Genomic DNA, 8,489 nt, shown 5'->3' with positions numbered 1-8,489 from the left:
CATAAAAGACACCATTTCGAGCGTGGCCGTTTTCGTGCGGGTGACACGTAAAAGCACCCACTACACTCTCTGAGTGGTTGGCGTTAGGAAGGGCATCCAGCTGTAGAAACTCTGCCAAATCAGACTGGAGCCTGGTGTTGCCATCCGGTTTCACCAGTCCTCAGTCAAATCGTCCAACCCATGCTAGCATGGAAAGCGGACGTTAAACGATGATGATGATAGATATAAATCATCTTCTTCAGAGTTCCATTGGCGCCTTTCAGTGGCACATCAGGCAGTTAGTAATTGCCAGTTATCTCTGTCTCTCGCCAATCGGTATGCTTCTTCCCAGGTGATATTCAGTCTGCATAGGCCTTCTTTGAAGGTACTATTCCATGTCTCTTTTTCTTGGCTTGCCTCTTTTTCTCTTACTTTCCAGCGGCATCCAGCCCATGGCTGTTTTGGCAAGCCTCTCCTCTAGCAGAATTGGTATGTGTCCAGTCATTCTCATTCATCATTCAGTTACAATTGCATGTGGAGGCCTTACTCTTGCTGCTTGAAGAATGGCTTCATTTGTCACTCTGTCTCGATAAGTGATTCTTAGGATCTTTCTGAGGTACTCTGATGAAATACTTTGAATTGGCAGATGATTTTTGCTGTCATCTTCCAAGTTTCAGCTGCATAGATCACTATTGGCAGTATTGTTGTTTTGTACAGACAAATCTTCAGCTCTATACTTATGTTACTGCTACACCAAAGTGTTGTCAGTCTTCTGAATACTGCCACTGCCTCTGCCAATTCTGAAATTTACGTCTGTCTCTACATCACTGTTGCTTGTTACTATGCTTCCCATGTATGTGAAGCTTGTAACTTCTTCAACTGGTTCTTGTCCAACTTTCACTGGTACACCTTCTACTTGTTTCCCAACTTGCATTACCTTCATTTTATATATATATATCATCATCATCATTTAGCATCTGCTTTCTATGCTGGCATGAGTTAGGTGGTTTGACTGAAACTGGTAAGCTGGTGAGCTCACAAGTTCCAATCTGATTTGGCTTGGTTTCTATGGCTGGATGCCCTTCCTAACGCCAATCACTCCAAAAGTGTAATGGGTACTTTTTACATACCACTGGCACGGGTGCCAGTTATGTGACACCAGCATCAGCCTTGGCTTGACGAGTCTTCTCAAGGTAGCTTCTTTATGGACTGAAACCATACTACATATCGGTGATTTTTTTCTAGGAATGTAATCTGATTCCCTCTCACAATGTGTTCCACGATTTTCTTGATGTGTGAGGTCAAAGAAAGAGGCCTTACACTTATTGTCTGATCCCCATATACTGCATTAATATTCCCTGTACTTTCCGTTGCATTGTTGCCTTTATTGAACTCATAAAGCAAAATATGCCAAATATGCTCCTTTGTCACTTCCATTATTGATTTGAAAAATAACTGCACTCTTCAAAACTTGCACTAAGAATAAGTAGAAGGTACAAATTGATGCAGGTAGTTTATCCCGTCTCCCTCCGACTTCATGCAATAGAAAAAAAACCACATTATTTATGAGTTGACCCAATATTATCAAGATATTGTTTTCCAGCCAGGTGCTATTCCTGTTGGTAACCCTTACCTATATTTTATGGAAGAGATATCTTATTTTACAAGTGTTTGAAGGCACAAATCCAGCAGGTGACTCATTGCTGCATAATGCTCAGAAAATTGCAAATATAAACACAAAACACATGCACTCATACATAGACATACATACAACAAGCTTCTTTGAATCTCTGTCTACCAAATCTGTTGCATTTGTTGTTTATGTAGGTCTCTTCTGTATTTATTCATTTAAATTCTTCCTCTAAAAAAGGAATTGTAACAAAGGTACAAAGCTCCATATCTGGAATGTAGATAATTAAACCTGAGAAAAGTCTTACATACTTTTACCATTCTGCTTACAGATTGTATTTGTAATGTGTGAATCAGTTGGTTGATTTCCTTTTTCTGAAAATCCAAGCTTATTCAGACTGACAGTTAGGCATTTACTTACAAAACCAAGTACTCCAATTATTATTGGTGTAAATGTAAATTTCTAATCTGGATATAGAAGCTGAAAGTTTCAAAGCAGTTGTCAATAGTTATCCTCTTTCTCTTTGATTTTCAAAGAGATATTCACATCAGCAGGACAGCTGACCTCTATGATGGTACATACTTTTTCTTGTCTGTCCCAAACAACAATATCTGGCCTGTTATGCTTACACTTCACAGATGTTTTTGATGAGAGTGTTCCACCAGCATTTCCTTGTGCTGGAATTTGTGTATGCATTCAGTAACAGTGAAATTGTCTATATTTATTCCCGGACAGTCTTTTTTCTGAATGGCATTGTATATTGTTTTTGCTGCATCATGTTGCATAGGGAGGTAGTATCTTGATGACATTTTTGGGAAGCTGTTAATCACATGTGTGATGTCTTCTACAAAAATATGACATAATCTACATTTTCAGTTGCATCTTGGAACTCCAAGGGTTTCACTGTCTCTTTTGTTCATTAGGTATTTAGTAACAATCTCCTGTCCTAGAATTGCAAATGCATGATCTTCAAAGTGTGATGTGATGTAGCGGTCAGGAGTTCAAGAGAGGCTTTGCTTCATGTCAATGTTACTATCTTCTTCGAGTCTACAAGAAACCTACCCATGCATGGTCTTTTTCTGGTATGTTGAGCATTTCACCTCCAAGTCTTCTTTCAGGTATGCTTGTCTGGCTAAATAGGGGTTGTATGGGAGGTCATCAGGAAGAGAATACTTTCTTGGGAGCTCACTTCCAACACACAGGATATAGTTTTCTTCTGTTTCCACCACTGTTAATGTATTTATTTCTGCTGCTGTTGTTTAGCAAGTGCTGTCTGAGAGAGACTATGCAACATTCGAAGGCTGTCTGCACTGATCTCAAGCCTTCACTTCCTTTATCTCTTCTTAGGTAGAGCCTGTCAATATCACTATTTCTGTAGAGATTTTCAGTTGATGTTAAAATCTTGTGGGTTTTAATGTCTATGGAGTGGATTTCTTCTACAGACCAGTCAAGTACTCCAAATATTGGAATCAGCACTGGTACTGCAAATGCATTCTGGGATATTGTCTTGTAAAAGGAGAGTTTGGCCCACCATTTTTTTTTTTTGTATGTATGTTTGTAGATAGATAAGTTGATTGATTGATCAACAAACAGACAGGCATGAAGTAACAATCATCATCATCACTTAATGTCCATTTTCCATGTTGGCATGAGTTGGACAGTTTGACAGGATCCAGTGAGCCACAATGCTGTATCATTGGCCATCTAGTAGCCTGTTACTTTTGGCCAGCTTAAATATACTACATGTATGCATGTCTGTCAATAGCTTAAGTTTCCAGTGGCATTTACTTTTAACAACAAATGTGAGACAATATTATGCTGAGAAGCTAAGCATTCCCAAAATAGCCCACATTTGTTTACTTTAAAAACTAAATTTGTTAGAATTTACCTCTTTTTATAATTGTGATGGAAATTTCAACCCAGTCTGAATGTCAACATTTGCTGACACCCCCGTTATGCAAATTCTGTGGCAATTAAACCATTCTTTGAACTTTTCATGGGAAACAAGAAATGTTTGAGTGACTTCCTCAGTTTCTTGTTTCAACTTTTTAAATAAATTTATCTCATTTTACTGGATAATATATTGGGGAAATGGTGAGTGATGCTATGGCATAGCATCTACCCAAACACTTTTTCTGTATTTCCCATGGTTTTATTGAGTATGCCTGTAGTTTACAAGCTTTGTGCTCTCTTGAATTTTGCATGGCAATTTTTTGTTTTGTCAGACTTATTAATTCATTACAGTTTTTAAAATTGACAATGCTAGTCTTGACATGTTCATAACATTTTTCCCTGTTACTGCTATACTTTTTATAATTTTTTTTTTTTTTGGCAGATGGGAGGTGTCTAATGATATAGCATGTACTTATGTGATGTAATAGGATAATAAGAATACTTGAAACCACTGTATTTTAAAAAGCAAAAGTGATATGATGTATCTTGAGCAAACCCTACAGAACACAAAACTGAGTATGACTGATTGCTTATTGTTTGTGTGTGTGTGTGTGTGTGTGCATGTGCACTAAGAAAGCAAAAAGATATTTCCTAATAAGGAATTTTGAATTTAAAGCAGGAAATTTTAAGGATGCAGCATAAAAGAATGTTGGTTTCCCCACACCTTGTTATTGGCCATTAAATTTCTAGAATATTAAGCATCATTATAATGAGATTTTGTTCACAAAGGTAGCAGAGAATGAGGTGTTGGTTTGGTTGTTAAAGGTGGTAATTATGATAGCAGTTAATAACAAATCTAGGAATCTTCATCATCATTTAAGATCTGTTGTCCATGCTGGCATGGATTTGAGAGTTTGACCAGAGCTAGCAAGCTGGAGAGCTTCACCAGACTCCTGTCTGATTTGGCATGATTTCTATGGCTGGATGCCCTTCCTAATGCCAATCACTTTACAGAGTGTGCTGGGTGCTTTTACGTGGCACCACCAGAAGGACTGGTCTTAACACTTCTGCTGTGGAGAAATTGTTACTGTTTTGAATTTTAAGATATTTGATTTTTCTCTCCCTCTTTGTTTTTTTAATGATTTTTAAAATACTGGTGTCAGCTGAACTCAGATGTCATCAAAATTGTGTTATATCTATATTTAAACATATTCATTGAGTAATTATTCATATCTGCATGTTGATTTGTTCCCATAATACAGGGCAAATTGTTTAATGTAGACTGTATAGAATGTGATGCAGTGTTATTATTATAAGGAGAAGTTGTGAGCATAGGATGGATTTAGAGGGAGGTGTTATCCAGTCTATAAGTTCCTCTTACATATTTGAAATACACATAGGGAAAGACGTACATAAGTCTGAATTTACCAAATAGTTTTCCAACTTTCAAAGAAGGTCAAGTGGTTATGTATTTTTCTACACAAAAGAACTTATACTTACTGAACAATTTCACATTTCAATATATTTTAATTTTTCTATCAAAGAATATATATAACTTTATACACTATGATTATAAAATGGATTATCAATAACAAAGCAATTTACTTTTCCATTAACTTAGGCAATTTTCTGCATTTCCTTATATTTATGCTTGCAGGTTTGCATTTATTCTAAAATTAGAAAACTTAACTTGTTACTATTAACATGAATTTGGAACTAATCCAAATGAATATCTCAATAGTTAATCATTATTTAATTAATCTCCTGCTTAACAACTAAATAATTGCTTTAATTTAAAATTCTTTTATCATATAATTATTGTCTTAAAACATTTATGACAAAAAAAAAATTCCAAAGATTATTTAAAATTAAGGTAATATAGGTAACAAATTGTATTATTTCTTGTTCATTTAATGAAACCTGTATTTTGGGATTTGGGTTAAAATTCTAAATTAATGGAAAATGTTGAGAATATAAGAATTTGCACTCTACAATCCTGCTATATGTTTACTGATGTTTTGATTTGATGGTTTGCAAGGTATATAAAATCTGTTACATGAATATTAGTTCCAGCAAATAAGTACAGAATTTTTTTTTTTTTTCTTAATTTGCAGATTGGGGTTTCCTAAACAAATCTATCAGGTAGGTTCATCTTCTTTTGAATATTGCTTTTTATGCTAGACTATAAAAAAAAAAGGGTTAATATAAAGCTGCTATAGTTATTTGAATTGTTGTGAGTGTGTGTGTACACATAAATGTACAATATATATGTATATGTGTGTATTGTATGATTCAATAAAATATTGATTCATATTTATTTTTTTTTTTTTTTTTTTTTATATATTATTGCTAGCATAAACAGAAAGGAATGTTGGCTTTATTAAGTAATTTCCAAATTTAGAATAATGCATATATAGTAAGAAAATGCTTCACTTATTTCAACATTCTGGTTGGTGAGACTACAGAATTTGAATTGAAGTGATGGAAACCTATAATATAATTATTTTATCCAAAAGGGAAGTGTCATAAAGGTGACATTAGCTGTTGACACTTAAAAATGCAGAAATGAACACATTCTTTAGAAATATCTATTTTATATAATAAATTGAAACTATTATGGAATTTGAACCTTCAATATGTTTAAACATTTATTCTTTTTTTTTATATAAATTTGCTTTTTGATTTCTGATAAATTTTTAACAGAAAATTACTTCTTCAGAATATAATCACCTTTCTCTTATGATTATGACTATTTTTGAGTTTTTAAAAAATAAGTTCCCAGAATGTAAGAATGCAGAAGTGTATGATTTCGTATTGTTTCAAATTGTACACATTTAACAAAATGTAGTACTGTTGCTTTTTCTTACCTTCATTTTTTTTCCCCCATAATAATGATTAGCATTTCAAAGCAATACATTAATGATTTTGAAACCAGATTTTCTTGTTGCATATCTATTTGACTAATATATTGGACTATACAAGGTGCTTTCATAAAGTATCTGACTTTATTTTATCCTGCCAAAACTAGTGCCTTGTGCACAAAATCCTTTAGGTGCTTCCTGCACATGTGTGAAAATCTTCACACTGGTAGGCTGCATCTGTTCCCAGCTGTTACGCCTAGGGTACACGTGTGTGCTCGTCGGATTTTTGTTTTCATGCAAAATGACTGAGTGCATCAAGCAGAGACTATAAATCTATGTCTCATCTCCAGTAATGATGGTCTTCATGAAGTCTGAGTTATGGTTTATACAGTCCAGCATGTCCTGAGTGATTTCCATGCAGAGTTGCTTCTGCTGCTCTGCTAGCACCTTGGAGATGAACTTCACTAACATTCTCTTTATGCACAAATCTTCTATGAAAATGGAATGTTCTGACCCTGTGTTTATTCTCACTTCATGAACAATTTCTTGGATTGTTACACAAATGTCTTCCATGACTATTGACTGAACTTTCTCAATTAGCCCCTCATTTTGGCTTGTGGGTGGCCTGCCTGAGCATACCACACTCTCCACTGAGGTGGGGCTGGCTGACCATGGCATCATTGCCAGAGGCCTGCTGAATCTTCTGGATGGTTTAAGTTTGAGTATCACCAAGCTTTTGGCAAAACTTAATGCAATATCTCTGTGTGTTGCATTCAGTGAAAACAAAAATCCAACAAGTGTAGTCTAGACATAACAACTGGGAACTTACACAGCCTACCAGCACGAAAATTGTCATGCATTCACAGAAACAGTAGCGTCACCTCTCACCCAAAGGATTTTCCCCCTGCATCATTAGTTTTCGTGGGAAAAATAAAGTCAGAGACTTCTTAAATGCACCTCATATGATGCAACTAGATCTCTTAAGTGAACTTGAAGTTATTTTCTTATAGAAAAATCAGAGAAATGTTTTACAACTACATGTTCTGTTTCTGTCGGTTGATAATGCCTTTTTGTTTCTTGATTAGCAGTAACTCAATGTTATTAAAATAAGTATTTGGTAGTTATTATTCTGAAATTGTCTTGAAATAGGGTTAATAAAACTATGAATAGACAAGGATAAAAGACAAGGAAAAACATTTTCCTTTTCAACAAAAATTAATTTGCAAGAATTAGATTGAGTTCTGAAATGTGTGGTTTTGATATAATCTTTTACGGGATGAAAAAAAAATGTTATTCATATATAAGTGGATCATTATTACTACTGAAAGAGACACTTGCCATCATTCTAGTATATATAAATATATTTCTTTTACTCTTTGAAACCTAATTATAAATGTTTATATACTTTTATGAAGACGATTGATATATATATATAATATAATAAATGCAAAAACTAATTTCTTTGTGTCACACTTTGACGCTGTCTCTCGCTATTCATTGACACTCCTACTATTGCTCATGTTGAGATGAGAGTAATATTGGGCATAGAGACGGTAGAAGATTGACAGTTGTGATGGTAACGGGTTGATAGTAATAGCATGAGCTGTAGTTGTGATAGGTGATGATGCTGGTGGTAGGGGTAGCTGAAGCAGTTAGGGACAATGGTGATAGTAAGCGGTGTGAAAGACGGGTGATGGTGGTGGAGGGGAAGGCAGTGAAGTCAAAGGTATTGATGGTGGTGGCATCAAAAGTCTGAATTGTATGTGTATGGCAGTTGTGGTGACGATGGTGGTGGTGATTGTGAAAACAATCAACAGAAAGAGAGAGAGACAAAGAACAAGGTTAGACAAAAAAAAATTGTACTGACCCCTGAATGGGAAGACAAAAATTGTTGTTTATCATGCAGCTTTGCAATTACTTCCAAGTCGACAAATTATATCATTGTTTTGAGGAAAATTGATCATTGCTTGAAAAATATTGTTCAAGTTTAATACAATTTAATATGTACTCGATGCATGAAGTGATATTGTTGGGACTAAGGCCCAATGAAGAGCTCTCTGCAGGAGCTAGCTTAAAAGCTGCCCTATCATGTGGCTTTTAAGTCAGTACATATATATATGTATATA

General features: G+C 34.9%; 1 long non-coding RNA gene across 5 annotated transcripts in view; it reads left to right on the top strand.

The window, feature by feature from the left end:
- LOC106868233 (uncharacterized) overlaps positions 1-8,489 on the top strand; it is a 274,184-nt gene that overhangs the window by 194,235 nt on the left and 71,460 nt on the right. For all 5 annotated transcript variants that reach the window (XR_008266388.1, XR_008266391.1, XR_008266387.1 and 2 more), the window contains one exon: positions 5,617-5,644. This is a non-coding gene — a long non-coding RNA (uncharacterized LOC106868233). The remainder of the gene's footprint in view (positions 1-5,616; positions 5,645-8,489) is intronic.

The sequence above is a fragment of the Octopus bimaculoides genome, chromosome 20 (assembly GCF_001194135.2).
Source record: "Octopus bimaculoides isolate UCB-OBI-ISO-001 chromosome 20, ASM119413v2, whole genome shotgun sequence".
In the NCBI taxonomy this organism is placed as follows: domain Eukaryota; kingdom Metazoa; phylum Mollusca; class Cephalopoda; order Octopoda; family Octopodidae; genus Octopus; species Octopus bimaculoides.
Note: the sequence above shows the minus strand (reverse complement) of the source record. Positions and strands in the feature narration are given on the sequence as shown.